Below are 22,165 nucleotides of genomic sequence, written 5' to 3' on the forward strand. Positions count from 1 at the left end.
CCTCTGCAAGCTTCAGGACTGTGAAATGTTTCTAAGGGTAATTCTCTGGAAGTTAAAGTTGGGGTTATTAAGGTTCACTTAGCAGATAAAGTTTGCCACGATTTTCTGGGACTCTATGATAAGATGACAAGATTTTTCATTTATAAAACCAGGACAGAATACTAGAGGGCCATGAACCATGCTCTCCCTAGAGCATTTCCAGAATTTCTCCTTCATGTGGAGGCTGAGAAAAAATATCAGAGGGCTGAAGCTGATAAGTAACCACCTGGTTTATCTTTTTTCTAATTATTTCGCAAATAGATTTGATGAAATTCATGAAAACAATAAAAATGTTATTAATTAACTTCAGGCCATAAGTGCAATTTCTATTTATGAAGATTTAGTGTTAATTTATATAGGAATACCTGGAATCAATATATACAATTTTTTGTAAGACTTCTAATGAAGGGGTGCCTGAGTGGCTTAGTTGGCTAAATGTCCTACGTTAGCTCAGGTCATGATCTCACTGTTGATGAGTTCCGGCCCTACATCGGGCTCTGTGCTGAGAGCTTAGACCCTGGAGCCTGCTTTGGATTTTGTGTTTCCCCCTCTCTCTGCCCCTCCCCTGCTCATGCTCTCTTTCTCTCTCTCTCTCCCTCTCTTTCTCTCTCTCTCTGTCTCTCAAAAATAAATAAACATTAAAAAAACTTAAAGGGGTGACTGGATGGCTCAGTCGGTTAAACATCCGACTTCAGCTCAGGTCATGGTCTCGCAGTTAGTGAGCTCGAGCCCCGCACAGCTCTCTGTGCTGACAGCTCGGAGCCTGGAACCTTCATCGGAGCCTGGAACCTTCGTCAGATTCTGTATCTCCCCCTCTTTCTACCCTGCCCCTGCTCGTTGTCTCTCTCTCCCTCAAGATAAATAAACATTAACATTTTTTTAATTAAAAAAAATAGACTTTCACTGGAGACAGATTTGTTTCTTAATAAGCAAAGCTCAACAAGCAAGATTTTTTTTAATTAAAAGAAAATTTTCAGTAACGAAAATCACTTATATATGACTAAAATATTCTAGATTGTATTTAAATATTAGAGTAAGTTGCATCATGGATTTTTTTAATTCAAATATAAATAAGAACATTTAGATTGTGGTACACTCTTAAAAAGTGACTTGGGAAACCTGGAGGGCTCAGTCAGTTAAGTGTCTCACTCATGATTTTGGCTCAGGCTGTGATCCCGGGGTCATGGGATTGAGCCCCACGGCAGGATCTGTGCTGAGCGTGGAGCCTGCTTGAGATTTTCTCTCTCCCTCTGCCCCTTTTCCAGCTTGTACTATCTCTCTCTGAAATAATAAATAAACAGCTAAATAAACAAATAAATGGATAGATAAAACTGACTGAACTAAAGTTTTACTCATCGGCTAACCAATCCAATGTTGGTTTTAAAGAGTCCCCTTGACTCATATTAAGGTGTTGCATTTTCTCATGAATGGAATATAGGGTAGGTAATGTGTAGTTTCCATTCAAGCTGAAGTATCAAAGTGAGATTAGACACAGTGATACTCTGATAAGAAAAATCACTATTAAAAAGATGCAAATTTTTCTACTTTTTGTTATTGAGGCACAATTTACATATAGTAAGATTTAGCCCTTTTATTGTACTCTTTTGTGAGTTTTCACAAACACATAGAGTTTTACAATCACAAACACGTCTAGATAGAGATGAGTTTCATCAACCCGCAAACTTTGCCCGTGCCTCTTTCAGTCAACTCTCCTCCAACCCAGCCTCAGGCACCCATTCATCTGTTTTCTCTCCTTCCAGAATTTTCTACATATAAAATCATACAATATGTATTCTTTTTGCTTCTGGCTTTTTTTACACTTTGCTTCGTGCACTTGAGATTGGCCCAGGTTACCTTGTATCTCCTCTGCTTTTACCTTTTCGCTGATGAGTCATGTTCCACTGACCCTTTGGTGGTCTCTTGTTCAACTTCTTACTTTTCAGTGATTTTGAATAAAGCCATCACAAATAGTTACATGCCAGCTTTTTCGTGAACATAAATTTTCCATACGCGGAATTAATCCTACAAGTGAGAGGTTTGGGCTGTGTGCTAAGTATATGTTTAACTTGATCAGAAACTAACACTGTTTCCTAAAGGTGCTCTAGTGCTTTGCATTCCCACCAACGATGTCTGAGAGTTCCGGTTGCTCCGCCTACCAGCTCCACATTCTCACCAGTTCTTGGTCTTTTAAATTATTAGTGTTAATAGTTTTAAAATGTTACCCATTATAATAGGTATGCAGTGGCATTCCACTGTAATTTTAAATGGCATTTTTTCTAATGACTAATGATGTTGAGAATCTTTTCGTACGCTTGGTTGCTCTATTTCTTTTTTTTTGGTGGAGTGTCTGTTAAAATCTTTTCCCCATTTGTCAATTGAGATGTTTATTTTCTTATTATTGAGTTTAAGAGTTCTTTATATATATGCTGAATAATCTATTTTATCAGATATGGGCTATCCAAATATTTTCTCCCAGTTTGTCTTATTGTTTTATTATCTTAACATTCTTCTGGGACTCAGAAATGCTTAATTTTTAAGAAGTCCAACTTTTTAGAATTTTTTTATGAATTGGGAACACACAACTGCTAACTACATATTTTATGAAAGGAAAGTATATTGTAACTATTGTACTTTATTTTGTATACAAAGAAAATAGTATCTTGGTAATGCTCAATTTTGATGTTTGCAAGTAAACTTATTTTGGGTAGTTAGTGTGGAAGAATGTAGTATTTTTAAAAAATGGCAAAATTATGTTAATTATACTGAAAGTTATTTTATTATTATTTATACAACTGACTGATTAATAGTATAATTTTGAATTTATTTGAAAATTTATGATTCTTGGATTCAATTAATGATTTCCATCTTCTAGAAATTTTGTGTAATTTAATATTGGTTTTTTAATTCGAGGTATTGTAGATGCAGTGAAAACATTGGAATACTATTTTGAATGTTTCAGTTCATAAAGATATTATCTAGTTGGGAGGTAGGTTAAAACTGGAAATATTTCTCTTTGTTTAGAATTTATTTTTCTTTTTTTTTTTTTTTAAATGTTTATTTATTTATTTTGAGAGTGAAAGAGAAAGAGAGGGTGAATTCCAAGCAGGCTCTGCACCACCAGCCCAGAGCCTGATGTGGGGATTGAACTCATGAACTGTGAGATCATGACCTGAGCGGAAATCAAGAGCCAGCCGCTTAACCGAATGAGACACCCAGGCACCCCAAACTGAAAATATTTCTTAATAGATCATAAATTCTCCTTGAGAATGAATTGTTTTGTTTTGTTGCAAACAGCAATTCTCATTACTGATGTTATTCAAACTATGAAACATTATGTCTTCGTAAATCTTTTAATCTAAAACCTGTAGTGGAATTTTTGAATTCCCATAGCCTCTTTCAGTTAAAAAATAAAAATTCAATATTGACGATTTTGTTATTACTTGAAAATACGGTTCAGCTCAGTTTCCTGGGTGGATTTGCTGTTAGTAGCCTAGATGTCAAACTTTCTGCTCCGGGTGCTTGTGGTTTTATTCGTTGGGAGACTATTTGATGATAGAGCGTGAGATCTTCCTGCCAGAACGTGAATGGATTTCCCAGAACTTAGCATAACAGAGGGCAAAATAGATGAACTGTGTGATGCATATTCTCCTGAGAGCACTGTTCTTTCCAGTGTATTAATAGAACACTTCTCAGTAGATACTTGTTGAAACCACAATTACCTGGGCAGAGGGTGGCAGCTTTGCCCAGATCACCTTCACTGTCAGGTGCAGTCATCTCCCAGCTGCTCACCACTGCCCTTTTTTCCTAGAGAATTATCTCTTATTAAACACTAGCTCTCTGGACTAGAAGGTAGCATCTCCCCTACCTTGACAACCCAGGTAATGCATAGCCAATCACTGACTAAAAAAAGGATGCAAAACAGCTAGCCACCTTTATAAGGTGGGAACAGATTTTGTGGTACCATTTATGTTCTCCAGGGGACCAGACAGAAGCTATTCTTTAGCTAAAACTGTATTTGGCTCCTGAAAGCACTTTCTCAGTAAATTACTCGTGCTAGAATGTCTGTCTCAAGCTCTTGAGATCTGACTTAAAACAAATACATTTGAGAAAAAACCTGTTCATTACTGCCTACTCTTGGAGAGTCCATGAACTTTGCATATTAAAGACTAATGTTCTACGGTCACAGATACTACTAATTTTGTTTAATGCCTAATTTCCCAAATTTGTTTAATAATGGGATGATTTCTCTCCTCTGTAACATGTTATATCTCTCAGTTCTAGTGTTTCTCAGAGTATACTTGGGGAAACACGGCTTAAAATATGTGGGTCTACATCTAGGGCTAAGAGACACAAACTTTGCAATTGAAAAACCATATCTAGGGGCACCTGGGTGGCTCAGTCGGTTAAGCGTCTGACTTTGGTTCAGGTCATGATCTCACGGTTTGTGAGTTCGAGCCCCACATTAGGCTCTGTGCTGACAGCTCAAAACCTGGAGCCTGCTTCGGATTCTGTGTCTCCCTCTCTCTCTGCCTCTCCTCCTGTCACACACACACACTCTCTCTCTCTCTCAAAAATAAATAAATACTAAAAAACAAAACCAAACAAAACCATATCTAGCTCTTGCAGGACAATTCTGCTTTTGGTCCAGGCTCCTTAAGCTCTAGCAGGTACTTTGCTAGTTTGCCTAAAAGGATGATTTACAAAACATTTGAGATTTCAGTCAGGTATCAAAGTATAGCAATATCATTGAGAAAGCACTCTCGGTTGCTGTGACAGCTCTTCTGGAGCACTCTAACTTGGTGAATTGCAATTCTGACTCTTTTATATTATCATTTATCTTTGTTTTCTCTGTTGACTATTGCTAAGAAGACCATACGTATGGGCTGCCCTGCGCAGTAGAGTCTTGGATTCACGTGTCGTCTGGTGTAATTGGTCTAGCGTTTCTCTCTTCAGAGTGTCCTGGTTTAGATAATAAACTGTACAGTTGACCTACCTATAATCCTAGTGATTTTGCTTGCCAGACTCTGGGATTCTTCCTAGACCTGTTGTCATCTGTTGCTACTGAGTTTGCCACCGGTGATGATATTTTGTTATTGTGGGAATCTGCTCTTCCCAAAGTCTTTAGACGTCTTGATACATTAGACTTCATTATAGAAATACACTGAGAGAATCATACCAAGGGAGACGTTAATAAACTTATTTAAATGGACGGATTATTAATATGTGAATACATTTTGCCTTCTATCCATCATCTTAACATCTGCTTACCACACCACTGATTCCTCTTTTTTTTTTTTTTTTTTTTTTTTACTTCTTTAAAGAAACAGGAAGTATGTACATCTTTTTCTTTTGTGAAATTCTCGTTCTAAGATAGAATGGTGTGAGAGCATCACTACTTATGCCAACTTGGAGCTTAAATGGTGTGAAAATATCAAAAGTGTTGAATGTAAAACAAACTTCTGGAGAACATATCTACAGTAAAAAAAAGTAAATCACTTATAGCTCAGGACTACAAAGTAGTTAATCAAAATCCAATAATTTGGATGAAGATGACAAATGATAAAGATAGATAGATAGATTGATAGATTTTAAACCTTTTTTCATTCTCATGGAATATAAAATAAATCTGGTGCCTTTTTTTTCATGCACGAAAAAATAATTTTACATTATTTTATTCTGAATTTCAAACAGAACTAATTCATATATTTTAAATCTTTACACCGAATTCCATAATATAGTACTTCGAGTACTTTTTAAATATTATTTTTTTAAAGTTGCCAGTGGAGCCCATGTTTTACTGTACAGGAAGTGGGTTAAGGAAGAATAAGCATCAATGCACTTACTCACGCTCAGGGGTGTGGAAATCCTAGATCCCTGTTAAGAAAACCTGAATAGCTTCTTCTTTTGTTATATTTTGCTGCTTTGAAAAATTTCCTCATACAGTGTTATGTTGTTTTATAACATAAAATCCTGCAAAAAAAGTGATGAAACTTTTTCTCAAAATGTTGAGTTCTCCACAGACCTATGCCTCATGGTTTTGGTTCTACAGGTATTAATCTCCATGGAAGCCAGAGGCTGTTGGCTTGCCATTTTTTTAAACTCTGAAGGAACAAAAAAGGCAACCACGATTTCTAAATCCAAAGAAGTTATCCTTCGTAAGTGAAGATGATTGTATTGTTCCAATTATAATAAAATTCTACAACATGCAAACTAATTTATAGTGACAGAAAGCAGAACGATGGATGTCTGATGAACTGTAGTGAACAGAGGGCTAGGCAACAATGGGGCTCTAGGAAATTTTTGGAAGTGATGAAAGTGTTTGCACTCTTAAGTTTGATGATGCCTTCATGGAGATCACACTCAAGCAACTAGAAAAGGAAAAACAAGGGGCGCCTGGGTGGCTCAGTCGGTTAAGCGGTGACTTCAGCTCAGGTCATGATCTCGCGGTCCGTGAGTTCGAGCCCCGCCTTGGGCTCTGGGCTGATGGCTCATAGCCTGGAGCCTGCTTCCGATTCTGTGTCTCCCTCTCTCTCTGCCCCTCCCCTGTTCATGCTCTATCTCTCTCTGTCTCAAAAATAAATAAACGTTAAAAAATTAAAAAAAAAAAAAGAAAAGGAACAACAAACTAAACCAAGAGTAAGCAGAAGAAACAACATAATACAGATAATAGCAGAAATCAGTAAAATAGAAGTGTAAACAGCATCGGAAAAAAAACAATGAAATGAAACGGGGCTTTCTGAAAATCATAAAATTCATACATACCTCTAGCCAAACTGATACGGTTGTGTTTTGGGGTGGGGGGGGGAGGGTTGAGGGTGGGGGGAGGGAGAAGAGGCAACACAAATTACCTAAATCAGCTATGAAAGAAGGGATGCCAGTATAGATCTGCAGAAGTTAACAGAAAAATAAGGAAATATTATGAACAACTTGTTGCCAATAATTAAATAACCGAGAAGGAATGAACACATTCAATACAACACAATTATATTTCTATATACTAGCAATAAAAACATGAAAAATGAACTTCAAAATATCAACTTAGCAGGTGCCTGGGTGGATCAGGCAGTTAAGCATCCAACTCTTGATTTCAGCTCAGGGTCTTGATCTCAAGGGCATGAGTTCAAGCCCCACATTGGGCTCTACACTGGGTGTGAAGCCTACTTAAAAAAAAAAAATCAACTTATAAAAAATAGAAAATACTTAGGGATAAATATCAGAAAATAGTAAACAACTTATACTTTGAAAATATTGAAAGAAGGCTAAAAGTTAAGAAATACTTAAACAAATGGAAAGACATATTCACGGATTAGAAGACTCAATATTTTTAAGATATCAATTCTCTACAAATTGATCTATAGATTCCATGCAATTGGAATTAGAATTATTGTGGGGTTTTTTTAGAACTTGTCCATTCAAAATTGCCAATTTATATGGAAATGCCAGGATTCTAGAATAGGAAAAAGAATTTTGAAAAATAATAAAAAAAATGGAGAACGTAGACTCCTGATTTCAAGACTTAGCAGGGTAGGATTGGAATAAGAATGACAAAGAGTATGTTTTCAACAAACTATGCAACGATTGGATAAGTATATGTCAAAAAGTGTACAGCTGGTTCTTGAATGATATGGGAATTAGGGGTGCCAACCCCTGCAAAGTTAAAAATCCACATGTGAATTTTAATCTCCCAAACACTTAACTGCTAGCCTACTATTGCCAGAAGCCCTATTGATAACATAACGGATTAGCACATATTTTGTAGGTTATATGTATTATATACTGTATTCCTATAATGAAGTAAGCTAGAGAAGAGAAAATGTTATTAAGAAAATCATAAGGAACAGAAAGTAAATTTACAGTACTGAATATATATTTGTTGCAAAAAATTCCCATATGAGTGGACCCATGCAGTTCAAATTCATATTGTTCAAGGGCTATGATACTCTTATCTTTCATGGCATTCACAGAAATTAATTCAAAATGAATCATAAGTTGCAATGTAATACATAAAACTCGACAAATTCTAAAAGAAAGCATAGAAAAAAATCTTTGTGACATTTGGATTAAGCAAAGATTTATTTAAAAGGACACAGGAGCCATGAATTATGAAGGGAAAAAAAAAATAAGTAGGAACTTGAAAAGTAAAAACTCCTGTTCTTCAAAAGATATTAAGAAAAATGAAAATGTAGGCCACTAAGAAAAAAAAGTCTCTAAAATATATACCTGATACCAGACTTGTATCTAGAAAATATAAAGAACTTTATAACACATTGATATGATAAGCAACACAATTTAAACATGGTCAAAATATGTGAACCCATTCTTTACAAATGGTAAAGAAGCCCATGGAAAAGATGCTTGCCATCATCACTCATCAGGGAAAGGCAAATTAAAACCAAAGTGATTACACACTTACGAAAATGGCTGAAACTAAGAGTGATGGTACCAAGTATTGGGAGGACGTGGAACAAGGAAACTAGTATGATAGCTCAGAAGAAGGCAAAATAATATAGCACTATGGAAAGTGAGTAGTCACTTATAAGTTAAAGATACACTTACCATAGCACCCAGTACTCTCACTCCCTGATACTTATCCAAAGGAACTAAATGTTCTTTACAAAAAGACATGTGTGCAATCGTTCATCCCAGTTTATTCAGATGAGCCATGATCTGAAAATAACCCAAATATCTATCAGCTGAAGAATGGGTAAACTAATTGTGGGATCTGTAGACTACAGGATTCTTTTCGGCAACAAAAGAGAGCTAAATAGTCATACAATGAGTCTCAAAAAGATTATGTTAAATAAAAAAGGTAGATACACAAGACTACATGTTGCCTGATTTATTCACATAAAACTGTAGAAGAGAAATATATATAATTACAGTGACAAAAGATGGATCCATGGTTAATAGTGACCAGGGATGGAGAAGGGGATTGATTGGAAAAGGCATGAGATAATTATTTGGGAAGCTAGAAATGCTTTACACTATGCCTACTGTGTTGGTTATATAAATTTGTGTCTTTGTCAACACTCATTAAACTGTACTCTTAAAATTACTGAGTCATTATATGTAAAGCATGCCTCAATTAAAAAATAAATGCAAAAGGAAAAAATATTAAAAAGAAATTGTATCAGAATACAACGAGATGAGGAGGAGATACCTAAGTGCAAGTAAATATATCGAGTAAAGGGCTGTATGTTGGTGAATGAAAAGACAAAAAAAACCCTGTACAATTTGATATAAGTCCAAAGTTAAGAAACAAAGTTCATGGCCTGGTATTAGAAATGGTGGAAAAAAGTGTTGGAATTGATTGTGGAACCTAAGAGGTATTTGTTCTTTGAAAATTCTATAAACTTTTACCATAATATTACCTTTCTGTATAATAATTTTTTTAATATTTAGATAACTGGCAATCTTTTCATTTTATTTATATATTTTTTTGCAAATTTCTATCACTACTCAAATCAATTTTTCAGTTTACATTTTCCTAGAAAATATAACCTTTTTAATTTACATTTATTTTATTAGTTAATATAAAATTATCTTTTAAACTTTTGAAAATCTCTGAGTCTGTGATTGTGCTTGTTTCATTCTTAACCTTCATATTTAGTATTCTAAATTTCAAATTCTGTTGTCTGTTTGCTGTCGAAATACCACATTTAGTTTGTTTAAAATATTTTTCCATGTTACTGAGCCATAAAAAAGAATAAAATGTTGCCATTTGTAGCAACATGGATGGACCAAAAGGGTATAAGGCTAAGGGCAGTAAGTCAGTCAGAGAAAGACAAACATAATGTGATTTCACTCATATGTAGAATTTAAGAAACAAAACAAATTAACACACAAAGAAAAGAAAAGAGACAAACCAAAAAAGCAGACTTTTAAATATGAACAAATTGGTGGTTGCCAGAGGGGAGGTGGGTGGGGCATAGGTGAAATCGATAAATGGAATCAAGAGTACCCTTATCGTGATGAGCACTGAGAAATATATAGAATTGTTGAATTATTCTACTGTACACCTGAAAGTATTATAACTTTGTATGTTAATTTTATGTGAAGAAAATAAGCTAACATAATAGAAAATATTAACATATTTATTAATATATTTATTAACATATGTGTATATATGATTAACATATCACCTCATATAGTTAAATATTTTATTTTACTTATTTTATTTTATTTTATTTTGTTTTATTTTATTTTATTTTATTTTATTTTTATTTGACTGCTTGTGGTGTGAACTTTTAAGATCTAGTTTGTTATCAAATTGGGCTTCCTCGAAGAAACGAATATATTCCCAGAAACACACAACCTTCCAGGACTGAATCATGAAGAAATAGAAAATTTGAAACATTAAAAATGAGTACAGAGATTAGGTAAGTAATCAAAAACTTCCCAACAAAGAAAAGACCAGGAGCAGATGGTTTCACTGGTGAATTCTACCAAACATTTAAAGCATTAAAGGCTATCCTTCTCAAACTCTCGAAACTTTGAAGAGAAGAAAACGTTCCAAAACTCATTTTAAGATGCCAGCATTAGCCTGATACCAAAGCCAGATAAGAACAGTACCAGAAAAGAAAACTTCAGGTCCATATTCCTGATAAAAACACCTTCTGTTTTAATTGACTAGCTTTATTTTATTTGTATATAAGGAAGGTGTTAAAAGTGAGTCCATTTCTTTAAATTTCTGCTTTAATGTTTATTAGTTTTATGCTCCTATTTTTTATATCTTTACATTAATTTATCTATTGCCATTGGCAATTTATTTTAGAATAAGTAGCATTAGTATTTTAATTTTTGAAATCATTAGATATTTTATGATTGATTTTGTTTATATTCTTTATGTATTTGAAAAAAAATGACTTGCTTTTTTTTTCTGTGAAATGCATGTATACATTATATTTGGACTATAATGCAAGGTACTGTGTATTCACCAAACAAATCCACTATTTATCCTGCTTAAATCTTCTATCCCCATCTTTATGTACTACCTTTTCTTTCTAATTATGGGTAACATATGAGTTAAGTTTGGAATTTTGCTAATTTCTCCTTGTATTTCTAACAATATTTTCCCTTTAAATATTTTGGTGTTCTGATTTTTAGTACATAAACCATGAAGGCTATGGTAACTTCTACATAAATTACAATTTTCATCGGTAAAATTTTCTCACATAGATGGAGCCTATTATATTTTTTCTTGAATTTTGACTTGCCCCAAATTAATATTAACAGCTCTCTCATTTTTTTTCATCCATTTAGTATACCTATTTTTGGTAGGCAGAATTGTAAGATAGATCCCAAGGTCCCCACCCCTGTTGTACACATACTGTATAAGACCCGCCTGCCTTGAGTGTTGGAAGGAACTATGAATAAGATGGACAGTCACTCTCTTTGCTTGGTTACATCACATGAGCCAGAGTAGTATGTTACTTTATGAAAGACTCCATTTTCATAGATTGGGGAGATTCTTCTGCTAGACGTGTAGAAATACGCTGCTCACCTGTGACAGGGTCATGTGGCTAGAACCTGAGGCACCTTAAGGAGCGATAGCAATCCCCAGCTGACAGCAAGAAAATGGAGATCTCGTTCCTATGATCACAAACACTGAATTCTGCAAACAGCCTGAATGAACTAGGAAGATGACTCTAGGCTCTAGATAAGAAAGGGGTGCTGAGCCAACACTGATTTCAGTCTTTGGAGACCACTGCACGTGGATTTTTGAACTGTGGAAATCGTGAGATATATACAGGTATTGTCTTACGTGAAATCCGTTATGCAGCCATAGAAAATTAATATATTATTCTCACTTCTCAGTTATTCTGATGTAGTTGTGGCTTCAGTTAAAAACACAAAACAAAACAAAACAAAACGAAAGCAAAGCAAAACAAAACAAAACAAACTATATTCCCCCAAAAGACATGGAAGGAACTTACATGTGTATCACTAAGTGGAAGAAACCAATCTGAGAAGGCTACATACTATGACATTCTGCAAAGACAAAAGAACACACAGCAAAAAAAGATCAGTGGTTGCCATGGATTAGTGGGGAGAGAGGGATGAATAGATGAAATGCAGAGAAATTTTGGACAGTGAGATTATTGTGCAGAATATTATAACGGTGGATTCATGTCATTGTACATTTGTCAAGACGCACAGAATGTATATCACCAAGATGAAACCTAGGGGTCTATATACTAAAGTGAACTATGGACTTTGGGTGATGATGGTATGTCAATGTAGTTTCACTGATTGTAACAAATGTGCTACTCTGATAGGAGTTAAGGACGCTGTGCATGTGAAAAGGGGGGAGCAGGAAGCAATGGGAACTCTCTTCGCTTTCTGCTGAATTTGTCTGTAAACCAGAAAATAAAATTTATGAAAAAAAACTATATTTGATTTCTCATTTACTATATTAGCTGATATTCTTTATAACCTCTTATCAGTGGATATGAGTAGATATAATTCATATTTATTGTTATAAATTTGATGCTAACGGTGCTCTAATTTTTGCTTTCTGTTTTCCAATTTCTAATTGTTTCCATTTTTCTTTTCTTTTGCTAAATCAGATGTTTTTGGCTCCTTCTTTTCTATGTAACTAGAAGTTTTGCATTATATTGCTATTCTATTAGCTGATGACTTTAGTTTTGTTTACAGATTTATATTACTGGTACATACTTGCTTTTATTTATATTTTGTGTCATTTTAATAGTATTTGGAAAGTAATGAGAGGAAAATATATGGATAAAATATTCCATTCTCCAATATGCTGAAAACCTTCTGCACTGCTGATATAGTAAAAATATGTTTGTGTAGGGGCATCTGGGTAGCTCAGACAGTTGGGGTCTGACTTCAGCTCAGGTGATGATCTCACAGTTTGTGAGTTCAAGCCCTGCATCGGGCTCTGTACTGACAGCTCAGAGCCTGGAGCCTGCTTCAGATTCTGTGTCAACCTCTTTCTGTCCCTCCCCTGCTCAACTTTATCTCTCTGTCTCTCAAAAATAAACAATAAACATTTTTTAAAAGATATTTTGTATGTAATGCACGTTACACAAATTTTATTTTTTAGATTTTCTCAATATAGGAGGGTTCTCCAATACCATGAACATTATGTTCTTGCAGTTGTAGAAGAAAGGAATCCTTGAAATTTGAGGAATGATTGCAGAAATTATGAAGAATGTAATTTTCACAATCAACTAAAGCTACTTCATTATTTGGCATTGTAATTTGGTAGTAAACATGAACTTGGACATATTTATTGAATTAAAAATAAACTTTCAACAAAAGTCTCTTTAACAGAAATGAAACCCATTAACTTAAGTAGTTGGAAGATGATGTAAGACATTGAATGATTTGAGGTAGAGATTAGAGCTGAAAGGAAATGTGAATTACTGTAATATTTCAGAGACAGTAGTAGAAAATGCACTCAACTTATGAACTAGGGAAAAGGAGATGAAATCCATTCAAAAATGAAGATAAATGACAGATCTTACCAGGCAGTCTTGTTTTATATGTAGACATATATGACCTATTATATAGTTGTGATTGTGCTTAATTCCAGAACATAAAGAGTAAATAAATGCCACCCAAGAATGATTTCACATCAGTCTCATTCCTAGAATTGAGAATGTGTCCTACAACTTTCAAATTTTCATTAACAAAACTTATGTAAAAAGTCTGACACATTCCTAATTGTTGTACATGAAATAAAAACTTAGAAGTAAGGATTAAATAATAATACTCTACTGAAAAGGTACATGGCCATATATACTTTTTGTTTTGTAGACAAGTTCAGACCACTTCTCTATTGGACAGTAAACTTTACGTTTTGTTTTCAAACCGCCAGGTATTTTTCTAAGCATTTTAAATGGATTACCTTGGTAATACAGTAACATACAAAATGGATACTCTTACTTATATGTGCTTTACAGGAAGGAAACTGAAACACAGAGAAAATAAATCTTGTCCAAAGTCACACATGTGCCGACCAATTCAAAGTTCCAGACTAAACCAAATCATTACACCCTGCATTGTCTTCCACGGTATTTGACTGGTGTGGGTTATTCCCAAACTTGGAAGTTGAAGTAAGTAAAGATCTTAATCATGTCACTAAGATATAAAACTGGAAAAGATATTAGGAGTTATTTGAGGATGACATTAAATATGTCAAAGATGCATGTGGTTTAGATTAATATTTGCCAAGTACCTTAGATAGATTTCCATCGATTCAGACTTTTCATCTACAGTGAAATAAGACGTGAAGCCTCTCATCTTTTCACTGCTAAATCTCACGTCAGTATGTATCTGTACCCAATTGCTCTGCCTTCCATGTTGGTACAACAAAATAAATGTTCCTGGTTTTATCCAATGGCAACCTTTCTTCTCGTGTTCTCTATATTTTGTTCTCGTATCTATTCTGGTTCTATTCTTGCATTTTCCCCTCTTTCTATTCTCATTTCCTTTTCTTTCACCCTCCTTCCCTTTTCCCCTCTATAACAGAATGGAGAAACGCAAGTCATGTCTCAGTCAAATTCATTACGATAATATTTTTGAAGGCCTTTTTTAAATACGAAGAGCAGAATACTGATGGTAAAAAAAAAAAGAAAAAAGAAAATTTTAGTTATTCACCATCCTAAAAATCCCTCCTGGTCCCACCCACTCTTCCCATTACTCACTATCTTGTTTGCTTTATTCTCTTCATAGCAAAACTTGTCAGCATTTTGTCTAAGATGGTTTTCTCCATTTTCTTATTTGTCCTTTCTCTTGAACTCACTCCAGTCTCCACCAGAAAATGATCTGATCAAAGTCAACAATGGCATCTAGTCCACCGCACTTATGATTGTACTCATCAAAATAAACCTCTGAAATGCAGAATACCTCTTTGCTTGGCTTCCATGTCAAAACATTGAAGGCAAACGCCCCAAGGATTTTCCTGAGACTACATCTCTTCATTATTTAAACATTCCTAGGTAGATCTCATCCAGGACAATAGTTTGAAATGGTTGAAATGGTGTAAGCTGTTAACCTTCAATTATGTTACCCTCCAAATCTGTGTCTTCAGCTTTATGCATTCTCCCTCACTGCAGGCTTTATAACCAACTGCCCACTCAGCAATCCACTTAAAGAAATAATAGATTCTTGATTGTAACATCCTTCCAAATATTTTTTTTTCTATAGTTACTCCTTCCTTCGTACCCATTTCATTTAATTACCTTCCCCCTGTTCAATCAACTGAGCCTCCAAAATACCCAATTTCCCTCTTTCTCCACCTCATCCATAAGTAAAATGTATTGATTATGCCTTCAAAATAATTTTATCATCTCTCACTTACTGTTTGCCTACCTATAGTTTGTTCTCCACAAAGAGATCTTTTTAAAACTGTAAATAAGATAGTGTTAGGCCTTTATTTAAAATAGTTAATGTCTTCCTGATACTATTTAGAATGATATCCAACCTCCTTATTCTGATCATTTTAGTATTTTTTATTTTATTGTAAATTTACTTCTAAGTAGAAGGCAAATTTCATGGGGACAGGATCTCAACTGTCTATTTCATTGCTGTTTTTTAGTGTTTATAACAGTGCTTGGCAGCTAGTAGATACAAAAATTTTAATTAAATGAGTATTATTTAACTTTTCATTCCCTATATACATGATATACGTAAAATCTATAAGTGTAATTGCCAGAAGAACCCTTAAAGATTAACCTATAGAGTCATTAACCTGATTTAAATGGACTCCTAAGAGGTCTCTGGGCAGAATTATACTTCAATATGACTCGTTTCCCTTTGTTTCTATATATTTGATTTTACTCTGTAAAAAATACATTCTGAGAAATATCCATAGGCTCTGAAAAGGTGTCCATGGCACAGAGAAGATTAAGGGCCCCTTCTTGTGGCTTAATTTATAGCTTTGTCTAACCCTATATTTTTTCTCTGAGGCCACCAAGGAGGGCTGGGAGTTAAATAATTGCACATATTTGCTTTTATCTCTTTTGGGTGTTGTGATTTTATATAATAAGCTCTTGCAAAAATGGGTTCTGTAACTAAAATAAAATATTAAAGCCTTGCACATAGTCTAATCCTTTTATTAAATATGTATCAGGAAACAGGAATTCCGAGAGAGTAAAAGACCTGTTCCCGTACCACTGTTGATTACTACAGAAAAGTCACTAATCACAGAATAGGGAATCTGAACTCTCATCTCAGTTCAATTCAAGAAAATAGGCATTTATCAAATGGTTTCTATACGAAAAGCACAATGCAAGTGGGACATAGGCACAGCTAAGAGAGTTCCTAATCTAGTGGGCAGATCATATGTACCATCAATTAGGGAAAAAATGCAGAATGAAATAGGCATTATAAGACAAGCATGGTGCGACCAACAGTGAAGTCAAAAGTTAGGGGAGATACAATTGTTCGGTGAGAACAGACCTGTGTGGAATCAAGCAGATCTAGATTTAAAGCCCAGTTTTAGCACTAAATTACTGTGTAGCTTAGCCTTTTGCTTAACTTTTTCAAGACTCGATGCCCGGTACTCTCACCTGTAAAATGAGGATAATGGGATTTTCCTTGTTTGACTGTTTTTAAGGTTAGATAGTGAATGTAGAGCAGTTTAGTATGATGTCTGGCAAATAAATTCTCAACATGTGACAGATTACTATTTCCCTCTAGTTATAGTTTTGTAGTCACAATAAACTGCTTTATTCAATGATGGGAAGTCATTCTGTCCTTGACTTTGATAATCTAAAAGAGAGAAAAAATACTTAAATTTGTACCTCAGTCACCCAATAATATATCAAAGAAATAATGAATTAAATTATTAACCAATTCAAACACTTCAATGTCTGTGAAGAAGTAGTGTCTCCATGTTAACTTGTTTTAGGTTGAGATACAAAATTCTTTAGATGTTTTCAATGGTAATCATGTAAGATACTTTCACAAACTAAAATGTATTCAGCTCAATATAGGGTAGAAAATACTCCATCAACCAATTGGAGATAAATGTGAATGAGCTTATACAATGTTTACATATACAGAAATTTATTTAACTAATGAACTATAATTTACATTCTTTCAAATATTGAAAAATTGATAAGGCAGGTGTATTAGATCTTTAATTAGATAATAAAGCCATTAGTATTTCATGCTGAGGTTTTAATTATCCTTATTATTTCTCTATTATGCTCTGTCCATTATGGCAGCCACTAGCAATACGCGAATATGGATGGAACAATTAAAATGTGCTAATCTGACTCTGGAAATAATTTTTTTTCCTTTATTTTAATTAATTTAAATTTAAAAACTGATATTTGATTCTTTTATTGGAAAACCATTAAGTATGTTCAGAAAATTTGAGTATGTGGATCTACTTTTGAACTGTAATTTGTATGAAATCTAAATTTAGATCAAATATTTCAAATGTAAATTTAGTGTCCAAATCAAGATGTAGTTAAGTGTAAAATATACAATAAATTTCTAAGACTTAGTATCAAAATGTAAAATATCTCATTAAAAGTATTTTATATACATTAGATGATCAAATAGACATTATATGATCACATGATAATAGTTTGGATATACTGAGCTGAATAAAAACCTTTTAAAGTAATTTCACCTGTGTCCTTTTAATTTTTGAGTGAGGCTACCAGAAAATTTAAAATTACACATGTGGCATTCATTATATTTCCATTGGCCAGTACTATGCTATATGGTTTTCATCTTTTATGTTTATTTTACTCATTAATTTTTATTGTAGTACTCCTTGGGAAATATGTAGAATTTTGAAAATGGATGAAAACTCTAGATTGCTGGGAGAATTTTATAGAAACAGAATTCACACTTCTGTGAATTCTTAATTCTGTGAATTCGTCATTTCTGTCCTGCGGAACTGACACTTTTTAAGTGGGGGAAGGGATGCTTTTCTTAAGTGTAATATGAATTTTCACAGTGGAATTCACTTTAACATCAGCTACTTTGTGTTTCCCCAGTTATCTTGAGATTGAAAAGAAAAATGCTTTAGCACCTGGTATGTAAGGAATGATTGAGTAGGAGCAGCACCATCACAAACAGTATAAAAACCAAGGGCACGTATTAATTGGTTTTGGTTATTTTCCCTTCTTCAAAACTTTTCTACATTTTCCTCTCTTCATTTGGTAGAAGGAAATAAATGGAACCTCTTACTGAACTCTAATCTTCCTTGGTTGTTCATGCCCCAGAGAACACGGCACTGCTTTTCAGAAGATAATAATTAAAGCCAAAATGATGTTCTGCGAGCTTCCCTTATCTTAATTTAGGGTAAGATTAAGGTTTGGGTTTCTTTTTTGCGTTAGGTGTTTGGAATATAATGGATGTCCACTTCAGGTTTGGAGAAAATGCTACCATATATTTATGTCTTTTGAATTTTTCGTATTTACCAGCCACCCCAGCCTTTTGTCTGCTATTATTAAGGATCTGGAAAAGGGGAGGGAAATTGCCTCAGATGTATGTACATGCTAAAGGCTTATTGGGTTAATTCTTATAGTCTGAGATTTTTAACTCAACGAAAAGCTGTAAGTGAAAGAGATTTGCACGCTACATCTTTAATCACTTTTTTTCTTTAATGCTAAAGTGAAGGGAAATATACGGGTTTCTTTATAAGTTGCTATGTGAGCAGTTATGCGAAATTTATGCTGTGTAATGGATTATGGAAAGTAGCTTTGAACAAACTAAATGCCCATTTCATTTGATCAAAGCATGTTTTTACAAATCCAATAATTATGCAACGTACTGGTCTCTCTTTTTTTTTTAAAGTTTTCCAAAGGATGGTAAACAAGCACTATATTTTCCTCATTTGCACAGTAATATGGCCTTATAAGCTAAGGGTGATTTATGTACTGAAGTAATTTAAATTCCATACCTTCAAAGTCACAATGCATATGTTACATGCCTATAATTATGCTCCTCCGGGTGTGCAAGCCAAGAAGGTGGCAGAGTCAGACACAGAAAAAGAAAGGAGATTGATGATATGGTATTTTGCTAATACAATGCAAGGCGCTAACAGATTATGAACCTCATTCTTGCCTTGCCTACCGGTACCTTCTAAATTACATTTTCAAACTGATGTCTTCACTGATCGCTCATTTTCAGAATCCGCATTCATAATAAAGAAACTTTCTTGAAAAAAAATTTTTTTTTTAATTCTCAGGATTATACTTCAAACTTCTTCAGCCTATGGATAAAGGATCTCCCCCACCTCCTCACACACATTGTCATTTATTAGATTCCAGATATATATACATATATATATATATATATATATGTATATATATCAAACAATTTCTTTTTTCTAAATTTATTGTCATTTGAAGAAGACTAACCGGTTAGTGGAACCAAGATAACCCACTAATGTCCTATAAAAAGTCACACCAAAGGAAACCTAGAATGTTTTAGAAGGGTACTACTCATTTTACAACTTTTGTTTTTCAAGTTTATTTACTTATTTTGAGAGAGACAGAGGCACCATGAGTGGGGGAGGAGCAGGGTGAGAGACAGAGAGAGAGAGAGAGAGAGAGAGAGAGAATCCCAAGCAGGTTCAGCACTGTCAGCGCAGAGCCCGATGCAGGGCTCAAACTCATGAAACCGTGAGGTCATGACCCAAGCCGAAACCAAGAGTCGGGCGCTTAACCGACTGAGCCACCCAGATGCCCCTCTCATTTTACAACTTTTCATGTTATAATTCTTGCATGCTGTTGTTTTAAAAAGAGTGATGTTGAAGATTTTCTTCAGTTTCCCACAGGTTGCTAGGCATTTTCTTATTCCTAAGTGTTGGGTGACCTTTAAGCAGACGGAACATTTACAGGGAATACAATTAGAATGGGTAAGCAAATTTCTATTAAATCATGCATCCGAATTCCTTTATTATGCTAGTGCCATAATGTTTAATGGCCTCCTCTTTTGGGCCAGTTCAACTTTGGGTTCTCTGGATTCTATTTCTCCCTAAGCTATTAATGAAATCCTACTTAATTTCAAAGTTTAAATGCAAATTTCAGTGCTTTTTTTTTTCCTCTAAAGAAATATGTCATCCCATCAATATAAAGATACAGTGTCACAGTGTGCCAGTTCAAAAAGGGAAGGAATAAATACCACTGTACTTTTTTTTGGTGGGGGCAACATTTTGATGTCATAGAACATGTCTGTTTAATTTTCAGTTTTATTTCCTTAAAGCCTACCAGGCCATTTCAGATCAAGTTTTCCACAGACCTACCATGCACATTTGATGGAACAATGAGAAAATAAGAAAATTGCACACACACATGCACAAGTTGAGTCACATATGATATATCTGAGGAAGGGTAACAAATAAAAAAATACAAAAACTTGCTATTTCTTAAAAAAAAGGAAGATTATTTGCATCATTTGTTAATGTTGCTTGGTTTGTTTGTTCTACCTGGAATCTTATGGTTGGGGATATATTTTGTGACTGGAGATTTCAACTCTTTCCTGTTTACATTCCTAGAAACACAATAGGCTCACCCAGCTACCTTTTTTAAGGCAGTGTTTTTGTTTTTTGTTTTTTTTTTTAGCAGATGCTCTTTTGCCCTAAATTTTAAAAAGAAAATTTGAAAACTTAGATAATCAATTGGGGATGACTAGTGATTACTTTTGAATGAGTTAGATCTGGCCATTTAAGTTATAGGGCATAGTGGCTACCCGAACTGTGTCTTTTATGTGACTTCTTTGTTTCAATGTGAACGTGTGTGTTTCTACATGATCCTTTTTCTGTATTTGTACATTGAAATCAGTGAGATTCATAGAGATCCACAGGACAATGGGAATACTATACGTGGTTTATTGCACACATTTGAGAGCTGTATGAGAGCTACATGAGGGCTGATTTCTGACACTAAATTATTGCACAGGGTTTCTAAGTAACATTGCGTATATATTCTGTGACTTTAAAATAAAAATATTGTTGAACCAAGGAAATTTAATAATGACAGTATGTATATAATATTGTTAAACATTAACGGCAATGGAGTTAGAATTAGGAAATTATTGCAAGTATTAAAGTCACTTTTTTAGTGATTAGTCAACATCATATTTAATAATGCAAATTATTCCCTAATGGGATTGGAATTTGTTCATTAGTTATTCTGTGGTTTTCCTGAAACCATCCAGCAGTCTTCATTCATTAAAACATTTTCGTGAAGCTAAATAAAGTCATACGCTGTTTACTTGTTTCTAAGAATTTCCTTAGGAAAATTTTGCTAAAAATTACTTTGAAAGTTAAAAATAACATAGGGTAATACAAATATAAGAAGTCTTCCAGTCTGAAAATTCTCTTCATTAAAAAGGGCTCATTTTAACCCTTCCCTTTTCCTGAAAATAGCATACCATGAATTATGCCTTAGTAATAATGATTCATTTTTCTGAGTACTAATTATTAATTTTTTATCAGTTAATAATTATTCAATCTGCTAATATTTATTATATGTACGATAAATTCTAGGTATTACAGATATAGACAACAATACACTTTCTGTGCTGGTGAAAAGGTAGAAATGGAACATGCTTATTGATCAAAAAATTGTTGCTTTAATGAAAGAATTTCAGAGATTAGTAGGAACATGGGAGGACTATTAAAGTAGATGGGAGATATTCACTCAATCCCCTAATTTGGTGGATAGTTGTTTCCATCTTCTCCAAGCTTTTTTATATTAGATGCAATGTTGACAAAAAACTGAGCAGCTGCTGACAAGTGACTGCTGCAGTTTTTCAGGAATTAAAAGACAAATAACTATATGAACCACTTTGGGGACATTGATGAATTGTTTTTGCACCACGTAGATAAAGGCTGCGTCCCACATTTTGCAAAAATTCTCGAGGAGAGTTTTTTTGTTTTGTTTTTTTTTTTAATTTTTTTTTTCAACGTTTTTTATTTATTTTTGGGACAGAGAGAGACAGAGCATGAACGGGGGAGGGGCAGAGAAAGAGGGAGACACAGAATCGTTAACAGGCTCCAGGCTCCGAGCCATCAGCCCAGAGCCTGACGCGGGGCTCGAACTCACAGACCGCGAGATCGTGACCTGGCTGAAGTCGGACGCTTAACCGACAGCGCCACCCAGGCGCCCCTCGAGGAGGGTTTTAA

This window comes from Panthera onca, chromosome C1 (assembly GCF_046562875.1).
Source record: "Panthera onca isolate mPanOnc1 chromosome C1, mPanOnc1 haplotype 2, whole genome shotgun sequence".
Lineage (NCBI taxonomy): Eukaryota > Metazoa > Chordata > Mammalia > Carnivora > Felidae > Panthera > Panthera onca.